At 44.9% G+C, this 14,129-nt stretch overlaps 1 protein-coding gene across 2 annotated transcripts in view; it reads left to right on the forward strand.

Annotated features, from left to right (window-relative positions):
* The window catches only part of DYRK1A (dual specificity tyrosine phosphorylation regulated kinase 1A), a 633,571-nt gene that overhangs the window by 601,100 nt on the left and 18,342 nt on the right, over positions 1-14,129 (forward strand). The gene's annotated exons all lie outside the window — the stretch shown is intronic.

Raw genomic sequence — 14,129 nt, forward strand, 5'->3', positions numbered from 1 at the left:
TGTACAGGGAGTGCAGAATTATTAGGCAAATGAGTATTTTGACCACATCATCCTCTTTATGCATGTTGTCTTACTCCAAGCTGTATAGGCTCGAAAGCCTACTACCAATTAAGCATATTAGGTGATGTGCATCTCTGTAATGAGAAGGGGTGTGGTCTAATGACATCAACACCCTATATCAGGTGTGCATAATTATTAGGCAACTTCCTTTCCTTTGGCAAAATGGGTCAAAAGAAGGACTTGACAGGCTCCGAAAAGTCAAAAATAGTGAGATATCTTGCAGAGGGATGCAGCACTCTTAAAATTCCAAAGCTTCTGAAGCGTGATCATCGAACAATCAAGCGTTTCATTCAAAATAGTCAACAGGGTCGCAAGAAGCGTGTGGAAAAACCAAGGCGCAAAATAACTGCCCATGAACTGAGAAAAGTCAAGCGTGCAGCTGCCACGATGCCACTTGCCACCAGTTTGGCCATATTTCAGAGCTGCAACATCACTGGAGTGCCCAAAAGCACAAGGTGTGCAATACTCAGAGACATGGCCAAGGTAAGAAAGGCTGAAAGACGACCACCACTGAACAAGACACACAAGCTGAAACGTCAAGACTGGGCCAAGAAATATCTCAAGACTGATTTTTCTAAGGTTTTATGGACTGATGAAATGAGAGTGAGTCTTGATGGGCCAGATGGATGGGCCCGTGGCTGGATTGGTAAAGGGCAGAGAGCTCAAGTCCGACTCAGACGCCAGCAAGGTGGAGGTGGAGTACTGGTTTGGGCTGGTATCATCAAAGATGAGCTTGTGGGGCCTTTTTGGGTTGAGGATGGAGTCAAGCTCAACTCCCAGTCCTACTGCCAGTTCCTGGAAGACACCTTCTTCAAGCAGTGGTACAGGAAGAAGTCTGCATCCTTCAAGAAAAACATGATTTTCATGCAGGACAATGCTCCATCACACGCGTCCAAGTACTCCACAGCGTGGCTGGCAAGAAAGGGTATAAAAGAAGGAAATCTAATGACATGGCCTCCTTGTTCACCTGATCTGAACCCCATTGAGAACCTGTGGTCCATCATCAAATGTGAGATTTACAAGGAGGGAAAACAGTACACCTCTCTGAACAGTGTCTGGGAGGCTGTGGTTGCTGCTGCACGCAATGTTGATGGTGAACAGATCAAAACACTGACAGAATCCATGGATTTTGAGTGTCCTTGCAAAGAAAGGTGGCTATATTGGTCACTGATTTGTTTTTGTTTTGTTTTTGAATGTCAGAAATGTATATTTGTGAATGTTGAGATGTTATATTGGTTTCACTGGTAATAATAAATAATTGAAATGGGTATATATATTTTTTTTGTTAAGTTGCCTAATAATTATGCACAGTAATAGTCACCTGCACACACAGATATCCCCCTAACATAGCTATAACTAAAAACAAACTAAAAACTACTTCCAAAAATATTCAGCTTTGATATTAATGAGTTTTTTGGGTTCATTGAGAACATGGTTGTTGTTCAATAATAAAATTAATCCTCAAAAATACAACTTGCCTAATAATTCTGCACTCCCTGTAAATTGGTCAAAACAGTTGCATTCAGTTCTCTGATTACTTTGAGGGAAAAAAAACGTATTTTCCGACCAAGAATCTGGTTTCCGACCTGGAAATGGAACTGAATTACGAGCCGGTATGGTCCGAGTATCAGGGTAAAGTCGAAGGAATTGGTCCGAGTATCAGGGTAAAGTCGAAGGAATTGGTAAACTCTTCCTACTTGATCTTTCAGGCTTTTTTGACAACGCGAACTTCAACTTTTACTTGAAGGAAAGACTAAATGATAAAGGAAAACCAAGTACATCAGTAGAAGGTATACATGTCTGCCTCATCATTGGAACACAAACCATTCAAGTAAAAGATTTTTGTTCACCAAGACTCCCAAGATCGCGTTCCTTTTCTATAAAGTCGACTTGTTCCTACTCCTTGGGTTTCGCAATGTATTTAAACTTTCATGCTGCCAACACCAGAATTATTCTTAAAATGGATTGACTTGGGACCTTTGACCTACCCAAATACCTGCATGCTGTAGGAAACTGGATGCTGCAAAATCACTGAAACTAAACCATTCAAAAACTGATTGTATTCCTCGCCATATGGTAAAAAAAAATTGTGATTGTAGCCTTCAAGCTCACTCAAGTCTGGTCAATTTAGGAAGCTGGCCTGGTGTGTGTTGTCACCTTATTCCAGGTATTCCCTATTAGTGAAGTGCATGCAGTGTCTAGGAAGCCAGGGCTCTCTAGAGGTAGCTGTGGATGACCAGCCACAACTTATCTAGGAGACATGCGAAGTTTATGCAATACCACGATAGTCACACAGCAACTTATCACACTGTTATAAAAATAAAGGTACTTTAATATAGTAGCACACTAGAATACTTATAAGCAGTCCATTCTCCCCCCCCCCCCCCCCCCCCCCAAAAAATAACTGGAGGTAAGTACACACTAATTATATACACAATAGCAATCAGAAAATAGAATAGAAACAACAAGCACTGGCAATATGTAGAAAAATAGCAAGGGCCCTAGGGGAGGTCCAAACCATATACTAAAAGTGGAATGCGAGATGCAGTCTCCCCACTCAAGGGTGTGGAGTTGTTAGAGGGGAGCTGGAAGAACTAGGGACTCGAAGAGGTGAGTACCTGAGTGACCCAGAGGGGCAGGAGCCACCATCCAATCTTCAGTAGATGCAGAACCAGGTCGACGAGGGGAGAAGACCAGGTGTGGAGCCCAGGAGCTAAAGGGGAGTCCTTTGAGCAGTGCAGATGGTGTCCCACGTTAATTGTCGGGTTGCAGATAGTCTGTGGTGCAGGAGAACCTCCAACAATCCTTGGCAAATGCAAGAGGAGGAAAAGAAGCGTAAGGCTGAAGAGGACCAGCAAGGCCCAGCAAGGCCCAGGGTACTCGACCCTTAGAGGGCAGTCCAAGTTGACCCTCAGCAGTCAGGAGAGCCAACAGAAGCAGTGGCAGCCCCCACAGGCAACTCACTGGCAGCAGGCACAGTAAGTTGCAGCGAGGCCCAGTCAGCACACCTGAAGAGGAGTCTCACATTGCTGGAGCAGCAGAGAGAAGGCCGTGCTTTGCAGGAAGACGTGCTGGGGGGCAGGGGTTACTCGGAGCCTGAAGATCCCTTGGAGCAGGAGCAAACAAGCATTGGTGGCTGCAAGGGTCGCAGTTCACAGGAGTAGTGCCCTGCAAGGAGATGCAAGGGTTTACCGTCTCCCAAGTTGGACAGTGGGCAGGGAGGACCGAGGGGACCACTCCAGACCACCACCTGTAATGCAGGATCCACGCAGTTCCAGGAGAGAGCAGATCCACGCAGCCGGACATCGTTGCAGTTGGTGCCTGCAGATGCAGGGGAGCGACTCCTTCACTCCAAGGGAGATTCCTTATTGCTTCTTGGTGCAGACTGAAGTCTCGCCGACCTCAGAGGATGCAGAGCCGGGGGAATGTATTGGAACTTTCATAGATTCACATACTTGAATCATTCCCCATCGATCGATCCCTCCCTTGTCGATTGATCCCTCCCTCGTCGATATGGGAGCCCCTGGTACATTTAACTAAGTAGTGTTCAAATAGATCTAATCTAAGGGCCCTAAGCCTCTTAATTTAACAGTCTATCAGAGTCATTTTAAGTAAAAGGACCAAGCTTGAGCCTCCACCAATCAGACGACACCACCCTCCAGACATCGTGCTAGGGAGTCTCCTCAGAACTCTGCTCTTTCTTCACACCTTTGGATTAGCTTTAAGCTTTTTTTTTTTTTCTCTGCTAAAACCTGTTTTGACTGATTGGGGGTAAGGCCTACAGCATGTCTGACAAGGAGAAGAAGGGTTTATTCAGATCTTGCAAGACCTGTGGTAAAAAGAGGCTACACTCTGAAGACCCTCATCAGGATTGCATATACTGCCTCTAACCAGACCACTCAGCCAAGGACTGTAAGGTTTGTCATACCTTTTCTTCTAAAACTCTAAAGGATAGAGAAGGCAGATTGTTGATATGGCTGCAAAAACTTAAGTACAGAGATAATCCAGTCTCAGATAGTGATGACTCAACATTGTCCAAAAAGTCATCAAAAAGGGCTAGATCAGATACAAAATCTCCTTCAGAGCAATCAAGAAAAGCCCACAAAAAGACCGCCTCAGGGTCTTACAAGGGCTGCAGCCCCTCTAATTCACCTCATAGATCCTCCAAGAAAGTGGAGAGAGGTCATGCCAGCATCTCTGAAAGGCACAAGAAGTCATCCTCTGTACTGCCATCTGTGCCTTTTAAAAGGCCTTCATCTGCTACTGGGGCAAAGACTGTACCGTCGGTGAGTGCTTTTTCACCGTCGACGACGACTTCCACTGTTTCAGCGTCGACAGCAGTTTTGACGACATCGTCGACGAGTGTCCCACCGTCGATGAGAACAGAGTCGACGACGTCATCATTGACAAGGATCTACACCTCATCATCGTCGATGGCAGTGACAATGGGGTCCGCATTGCCATCGTCGACGGTAGACTCTTCAGTAAGGCTGTCGACGATTAAGATCTCTATGCATTTGTCGTTGACGACTCCACGGTCGATGAAAGCTATATCTGCACCGTCGACGACACCGCCGATGAGGGGGAAAAAAGCAGAAAAAACAGGAAAAACTTAACCCAAAGCATACCTCACCTAGTAAGATAACTCCTCTCATTCCAGTAGACCTGCCGGAAGGGGAGATGGAGAGTCAGAAGATGAGGGTCCATTTGGAACAACACATAGCCCCTCACAATTAAATGTCGAATATCAAGAGGACGATGATGAATATGGCGAAACCTATGACCCACAGTACTATGGAGGAGATCAACCATATCGGGAGGGGGCATACATACCAACCTCTCTGCTTTCTGATCTCAGAGCAATGCTGGCTGACTACATAAAGTGTTTTCCTCCTCAAGGACAGCAACCTCCTCCGTCGCCCATTTCAGGGGTTACCACTCCACGTCCGAGGCCAACCTCTTTGAGAATGTTGCCACGCTGGATATGACCATACTGCAGGACACTGTTTCGGAAGGTGATCAAGAAGAAGGGGAGCTCCTTGACACTCAGTCGGAGTGGGACGAATATATTATTCCTGCTCCTCCTTCTCAGCCGAAGGTGGATTCCCCTCCAGATGACATTGGGGGGTTCCATAATCTCCAGAAGAGAGCGGTAAACGATTTGCTCTGCCAATGCCTGCCAAGCAAACAGATTGCTTTTTATATGATTTTAGAGAGCCAGAAATCTGTGCGCTCTATACCATTAGTCGACTTCTTATGGGAAGCGGGGTTGAAAGGTATGCACAACCCTGCTACGGTCACAGCAGTGCTTCCCCAGCTAGACGAGAAATACAAAGCACCAGAGGATGCTTTAGCATGTCTAACTAGTCACCCTCATCCAGACTCAGTGGTTGCTCAGGCGGCACAGAGATGGTCCAAAAATCCCTCTTCTCCGGACAGAGGGGGTAGACGGTTGGACAATATTGGAAAGAGGTTCTCGTTAATGGCTAGCCTCATTACAAGAGCAGCTAACTCCCTGGCAGTGTTAACCAGATATGACAGACAACTATGGGCAGACATCACCCCGCATATTGACCAGTTGCCGGAGGATGTTAAATCAGAGGCGAAGAAGACATTACACGAGGGAGAGCGTACATCAGCGGAACTGATACTGTTCTATGGATATAGCCACAACTGCATTTTGTCAGCTTGCAGGTGCGGCTGTCCGTCGGAGGCAAGGCTGGCTAAGAGCTTACGTCCTTCCAACCTGAGGTCCAGAATAAAGTTTTAGACCTTCCTTTCGATGGAGTCTCTACAATCTATTAAATCCGACACGGATACGGCGAAATCATTGGGAACTCTCCAGTATCGGAAACCTTCCTTTTGAACCAGAGGACGTGGACTGCCTTCATATAAGGGAGGCTACCAGCAATACTGATACTCAATGTATCCTTCCTCCTATCAGCAGTTCCGTCAATACTACTCACAAAGGCAACTGCCAAAAGCAGCTTACGGCAGATCTGGCTCTAAGGGACTCTCAACTCGCCCTGCCAATGACTCGGCTCGCAGAGCCGGTTACACCCAAGGCTCCGGCTGCATCCAACCCTCCTTCTCTGGTTTTAGGTGGAAAGATATCCCTGTTTTTCAACCAATGGCAGGTCATCACATCAGACAAGTGGGTCCTACAATTAGTGAAACAGGGCCACACTTTGGAGTTTGTCCAAATGCCTCCTCCCAATCCTCCTCATAGAACTCCATCAAGGTATCTAGAACAGCTCAAGAGGGAGATCAACAAGATGCTCCTCAAAGGAGCAATAGAAAATGTACCTCCAGCGAGGAAGGTGTTTTTATTCCAGGTTCTTTCTCATTCACAAAAAGTGGAAGGACTGGAGGCCGAATCTCGACCTCAGAGAATTAAACATCTACTTGAAAAAACAGTCCTTCCGCATAAGCCTACTGGATGTCCTTCTGCGACTAAACCAAGGAGATTTTACGTCTACACTAGACCTAAAGGATGCATATTTACACATCCCCATTCACCCAACCCACAGACAATACCTGAGATTCATGGTAGCCGGAAGCCATTTTTAATTTTGTGTCCTCCCTTTTGGCCTAAAGTCAGCTCCCAGGATATTTTCCAAGTACCTAGCGCCAATTGCAGCCTTCCTCAGGAGGAAAAAACATCAGATATTCCCATATCTAGACGATTGGCTGATAAAGGCGAACACCGAAGCAGGCGTGCGCAGGTCAACAAGAAAGTGCGTTTCCTTACTCAACAGCTTAGGCCTGACCCTCAACTGGGAGAAATCCAAACCCCTACCATCATGCAAAATCACATTTTTAGGAGCAAATCTGGACCCTCAATCCACCATAGCATGTCCCACTGTGGAGAGACAACAAAAGATATTAACTCTAGCAAAGTCGATACAGAGAAGAAACCGCATTTCAGTTTGCCTTTTCAAATCTTTATTGGGCATCATGTCATCATGCATACCTCCAGTTCCTCTCTGCAGGCTCAAGATGCCGCCTCTGCAAGAGCAGCTCAATCTACAATGGCTCCAGATTTCGGGAAACTTCAAAGATCGGATAAGCATAACCCCAGCAATAGTCGAAGCTCTGGTATGGTGGTCCCAGAAGCATCATCTGTCTGCCGGCCTTTCGTTTCTCCATCGTCCAGCACCGTGGACTATCACCACAGACGCCTCTCTGGAAGCTTGCAAGACCTTCGAGTAAGTGGCAAGTAGCCACTAGAGTTGAGGACAATGCACATCAATCTGCTGGAGCTCAGAGCAGTTTATCTGCTTACAGGCTTTTCTTCCAAAGATTGCTGGATCAGAGGTGGTAATAAGAACAGACAACACCACTACGATGCATTACCTCATCAAGCAGGGAGGCACAAGATCTCTTACCCTCTCCAGGGAAGCTCAAAAGATCTGGAACTGGGCCTCGCAGCAAAGCATCAGGCTCTCATCTGTGTACCTTCGAGGGATAGAGAAAAAGGTAGCGGACTTGCTCAGCAGGCACCCCACCTGTTCCTGCATGGAATCTGAATATTGTACTCACAAGATTAATGGGAGCACCATTCAAGCCCTTGCATTCATGTGATATTCAATTTCTAACTTGGAAAGTTGCTTTCTTAGTAGCAATTAATTTATTAAGAAGAGTTAGTGAAATCCAAGCATTTACTCTGAAGTAACCATTTTTTCTAAGTACAAATACATAAAGTAGTACTTAGGAAAAATCCAACATTTTTGCCAAAAGTAGTTTGTCCTTTTCACATTAACCAAACAGTGGAATTGCCAATCTTCTTCCCACAGCCAGACTCAACTGCTGAAAGAGCTTGTCATACTCTAGACCTTAAAAGAGCTCTAATGTACTATGTTGATAGAACAAAAGAGTTTAGAAAAACTAAACTTCTTTTCGTAGCTTTTCAACAACCACATAAGGGAAATCCTATCTCTAAACAAGGATTAGCAAGATGGATTGTAAGATGCATCCAAACATGTTACATTAAAGCAAAAAGACAACTTTTAATAACCACTAAAGCACATTCCACTAGGAAAAAGGTGCTTCCATGGCTTTTCTAGGTAACATACCAATGGCAGTCATATGTAAAGCTGCCACATGGTCCACTCCACATACATTTACAAAACATTACTGTGTGGATGTATTTTCACAGCAACAAGCAAATGTAGGTCAAGCGGTACTTAAAACTTTATTCAACTCCTACAGGCTAGCCACCGCTGTTTTAGGAGAAGGACTGCTTTTTAGTCTATGTACAGCATGTGTATCTGCAGCTACACATGCCATCGAACTGAAAATGGCACTTACCCAGTGTACATCTGTTCGTGGCATGTAGTGCTGCAGATTCACATGCATCCTCCCTGGACGCCTGTAGTTGCAGTTTTATTTGTGTGTGTACACACACACACACACACACACACACACACACACACACACACACACATATATGTTCGATGGCATGCGTAGCTGCAGGTACACACATGCTATGCATAGTCCTGCCATCTAGTGTTGTGCTCGGAGTGTTACAAGTTGTTTTTCTTCGAAGAAGTGTTTTTCGAGTCACAGGATTGAGTGACTCCTCCTCTTCGGCTCCATTGCACATGGGCATCGACTCCATGTTAGATTGTTTTCTTTCCGCCATCGGGTTCGGATGTGTTTCTTTTCGCTCCGGTAGTTTGAGTCGGAAAAGTTCTAAAAACTCTCTAATTCGTTGGTATTGTTTAGATCGCGTATCATCTCTCATCGACACTTTGGTACCATCGGATCCAACTTATTTACTTGCCCTTCGGGGCACCTGCACCCAACTCGGGCCTGGTCGGGCCGACTGCGTGGAAGACTCATGGACCGGACTCCATTTCGCTTCTGTCCTCGGTGCCAAGCCAAGTTCCCATATACAGACCAACATCTCATCTGTAATCTTAGTCTATCTCCAGACCATCGAGAGGATACTTGTGAGGCCTGCAGATCCTTCCGCTCTAAGAAGACTCTGAGCCACAAGAGCGCGAAGGTTGGAAGTAGCGTCGAAGCACTGAACGTCTCAACGTGGAGGAAGAGGAGATTATGCACACCGCAGTCTCCGTCCGAGGGTCCAGTTCCGAGGAGGACAGACTGGTCACGGCAGGACAGCACGTGAGTACGCCAGCCCCTGTCCAACCCAAGCCCAAACATATGGCCTCAGGAACGCCACTTCCAGAAGGCCATGGCTTGACCCGCAAAAAGACCTCCGGTGACCAAGCAACAACTTCGGCGACGAGAAAGGCCATGCCACCGAAACCTTCGGACTCAAGCCAAAGCACTGGCTCCGAAACAGGCAAACACCGACCCATCGAGTCGAAGCCTCGAAAATAGCTTTCGTAGTCGAGGCCAACATCCACTCCCGGCCTTTCGATCCTGAGAAAACCGGCTACGGAGCCAAAAAGACCCAGCTACACAGAGGAGCATGGACTTTCGAAACAACTTAAAGAAAGCCATAGATTTTCAGAGGAACTCACACAAATGGAGGACATTGATGAAAGGCAGGCCAGAATTCATATTCATAAAGACACTGCCAAGAATATAACTGCACCTCCTCTGAAGACTAAGAGGAAGCTAGCCAATTGGACACTGATCAGCCACCAGCTAAAGTGCCAAGGCCTAAGCAAAAATCTCCACCTCCACAATGTTCACCTCATCAGTCTCCTCCTCATTCACCTCACCTGCTTGTCTCTCCACCTACTACTCCTACACCTGCACAGTCTCCTATACATTCTGTAGATTCACAACAGGACATTTTCGATCCATGAGATCTCTATGATCCAGATCCCATTCCGGATAACAGCCCAGGCTGCTATCCTTCCAAACCACCACCACCAGAAAATAGCACTGGATACACTCAAGTTCTGGCTAGGGCAGCATCATACCACAATGTCGCCATGCACACCGAGTCTTTTGAGGATAATTTTCTCTTTAATACATTATCCTCCACTCGCACTACTTATCAGTCCCTTCCCAATGCTTCCAGGCATGTTAAAGCACGCACATCAAATATTTCAAGAGCCAGTCAAGGCCAGGATCATCACTCCCAGAGTGGAGAAAAAATATAAACCACCTCCCTCTGACCCAGAATTTATTACTCAACAACTGCCTCCTGATTCAGTAGTTGTGAGTGCAGCAAGGAAAAGGGACAACTGTCAGTCAGCTGGTGATGCACCACCACCAGACACAGAGAGCAGACACAGCAGCTAGGACAATCAATACTGCTGTTACTATTCGGAGACACGCTTGGCTTTGGTCGTCAGGGTTTATGCCTGAAATCCAGCAGGCTGTCCTTAATATGCCGTTCAATGATACGGCCATTGAAAAGATGAAGAAAGACTCAGATACCGCTGAAGCCATGGGTGCTCTGTATACTACACAATACAGAGGTTCATTTCGGAAACCTCAATACAGGGGTGGTTTTAGAGCACAAACACCTGAAGCATCCACCTCACAATCCAAATTATCTTACCAGCCTCAATACCAACGAGGTGGGTTTCAAGGAACTTATAAAGGCCAATTCCCCAGAGGTAGTGGAAAATATCAGCCAGCAAAACAAGCCTCACAGCCAAAACAGTGACTCTCTCCACCTCTTCCCTCTTAACACTTCATCTTTGGGAGGAAGACTGCAAACGTTCCACAATAATTGGTTACCAATTGCAACAGACAACTGGGTATTGTCTATTATCCGTATGGTTACTGCAAAGAATTGGCACAAATTCCCCCTGATATAACTCCAAAACCACACAAACTCTCCTCCCAACACATCTCCATGTTGCAAGAAGTACAGTCACTATTACTCAAACAAGCCATAGAGCTTGTACCACAAAATCAGATAGGAACAGGGGTTTACTCTCTGTACTTCCTTATTCCCAAAAGAAATGGAACCTTGAGGCCAATACTAGATCTCAGAACTCTAAATCTTTACATCCTATCAGAACACTTTCACATGGTAACACTACAGGATGTAGTCCCACTGCTACAACAAGATTTCTAGGCAACATTAGACCTCAAGGATGCGTATTTTCACATACCCATCCATCCAGCTCACAGAAAATATCTCAGGTTTGTAATACGGAGAAAACATTACCAATTCAAAGTGTTACCCTTCGTGATAACAACAGCTCCCTGAGTATTTACAAAATGCCTTGCGGTAGTTGCAGCCTACCTAATAAGGCCACTCATCCATGTCTTTCCATATCTGGACTATTGGCTAATAAATTCCAATAGTCATACACAGTGTCAAAACAATACACATTATGTAATACAAACCCTACACACTCTAGGTTTCTCCATAAACTACCAAAAATCCCACTTGCAACCTGCGCAAATTCAACAGTATTTAGGAGCCACACTAAATACGCAAACAGCACTTGCAAGCCCAAGTCCACAAAGGGCACAAACATTCCACAATATATTAGCACTAATTCAGTCAAACCAACAGTACACAGTCAAATTTGTAATGAAACTGTTGGGCATGATGGCATCATGCATCACCATTGTCCCAAATGCAAGATTAAACATGCGGCCCTTACAACAGTGACTTGCAAAACAATGGTCACAGGCACACGGTCAACTTCAAGATCTAGTGTTGATATACCACCAAACACGCATATCACTTCAGTGGTGGAATTCCACAAATTTAAACAAAGGGCGGCTATTTCAAGACCCTGTGCCTCAAACCACACTTACAACAGATGTATTAATGATTGGATGGGGAGCACACCTCAACAATCACAACATTCAAGGACAATGGGACACCAAACACCAACAACTTCACATAAATCACCTAGAATTGCTAGCCGTAGTCCTAGCACTCAGCCTTTCAACCTCTTCTCGTTCACAAACACATTCTGATCAAAACAGACAACATGACTACAATGTATTACCGAAACAAACAAGGAGGGACCCACTCATCGCAACTGTCCCTTCTAGAACAAAAGATTTGGCATTGGGCAATACACAACAACATTCACCTGGTAGCACAATACATTCCAGGGTTACACAACCAACTGGCAGATGTTCTCAGCCGAGATCATCAACAAACACACGAGTGGGAAATTCATCCCCAAGTGCTTCAGACATACTTTCATCACTGGGGAACGCCAGACATAGACCTATTTGCCACCAGCGAAAACGCAAAATGCAGAAACTTCGCATCTAGGTTCCTACACCCTCTATCCAAGGGCAATGCTCTATGGATCAACTGGTCAGGGATATTTGCTTTCGCTTTTCCCCCTCTCCCGCTCATTCCATTTCTAGTCAACAAACTGCGTCAGAACAAACTCAAATTCATACTTATAGCACCAACGTGGGCATGTCAACCCTGGTACACAACACTGTTAGATCTGTCAGTAGTACCACACATCAAACTCCCCAACAGACCAGATCTGTTAACACAAAACAAACAACAAATCAGGCATCCAGATCCAGCAATACTCAATCTAGCGATTTGGCTCCTGAAGTCTTATGATATCTACATCTTCCAATAGAGTGTATGGAAGTAATTAAACAAGCTAGAAAACCCACTACCAGGCAATGTTATGCGAACAAATGGAAAAGGTTTGTGTTTTACTGTCAATCTAAACAGATTGCCCCTCTTTCAGCATCAATACAAGACATTGTAGGTTACTTGCTTCATCTGCAAAAAGCAAATTTAGCCTTCTCGTCCATCAAAATACATCTCACTGCTATTTCAGCATATTTGCAAAATATACAGCACACCTCTCTATTTAGCGTCCCAGTTATCAAAGCCTTCATGGAAGGACTAAAACGCATCATACCACCAAGAACGCCTTCTTGGAATCTAAATATTGTACTCACATGGCTCATGGGTCTACCATTTGAACCTATGCATTCATGTCCGATTCAATACTTAACATGAAAAGTTGCATTACTAGTTGCAATTACTTCATTAAGGAGAGTTAGTGAAATACAAGCTTTCACTATTGAACAACCCTTCATACAAGTACACAAACATAAAGTGATACTTCGGACAAACCCAAAATTTCTACCAAAGGTGATATCACCGTTTCATATCAATCAAACAGTGGAACTCCCAGTCGTCTTCCCACAGCCAGACTCTATAGCAGAAAGAGCGCTGCATACATTGGACATTAAAAGAGCTATAATGTGTTACATTGATAGAACCAAATCATTTAGGAAGACCAGTTATTTGTGGCGTTCCAGAAACCACATACTGGTAATCCTATCTCAAAACAAGACTAGCTAGATGGATAGTAAAATGCATCCAAACATGTTACCTAAAAGCTAAAAGGCAGCTATTAGTAACACAAAAAGCACATTCCACCAGGAAAAAAGTAGCACCAATGGCATTTTTAGGAAATATACCAATGACGGAAATCTGTAAAGCAAACACTTGGTCAACACCCCATACATTTACCAAGCATTACTGTGTAGATGTGTTAGTAACACAACAGGCCACAGTAGGACAGGCTGTACTAAGAACATTATTTCAAACAACTTCAACTCCTACAGGCTGACCACCGCTTATGGAGGCAAAACTGCTTTGTAGCCTATACATAGCATGTGTATCTGCAGCTACACATGCCATTGAACGGAAAATGTCACTTACCCAGTGTACATCTGTTCGTGGCATGTTTCTCTGCAGATTCACATGCGCCCTCCCGCCTCCCCAGGAGCCTGTAGCCGTTTAAGTTAAAACATTAATTTGTACATATGTATATATATATCTGTATTCCATTTGCATGGACATCTCTTTTCTTTATACACTATCACTCCTACCTTACCCTCTGCGGGAAAACAATCTAACATGGAGTCGATGCCCATGCGCAATGGAGCCGAAGAGGAGGAGTCACTCGATCCCGTGACTCGAAAACACTTCTTCGAAGAAAAACAACTTGTAACACTCCGAGCCCAACACTAGATGGCAGGACTATGCATAGCATGTGAATCTGCAGCGGAACATGCCACAAACAGATGTACACTGGGTAAGTGACATTTTCCATATATATGTATATGTATGTGTATATATGTATATGTATATATGTATGTATATGTATGTGTATATA

This window comes from Pleurodeles waltl, chromosome 8, assembly GCF_031143425.1.
Source record: "Pleurodeles waltl isolate 20211129_DDA chromosome 8, aPleWal1.hap1.20221129, whole genome shotgun sequence".
Classification (NCBI taxonomy): Eukaryota; Metazoa; Chordata; class Amphibia; order Caudata; family Salamandridae; genus Pleurodeles; species Pleurodeles waltl.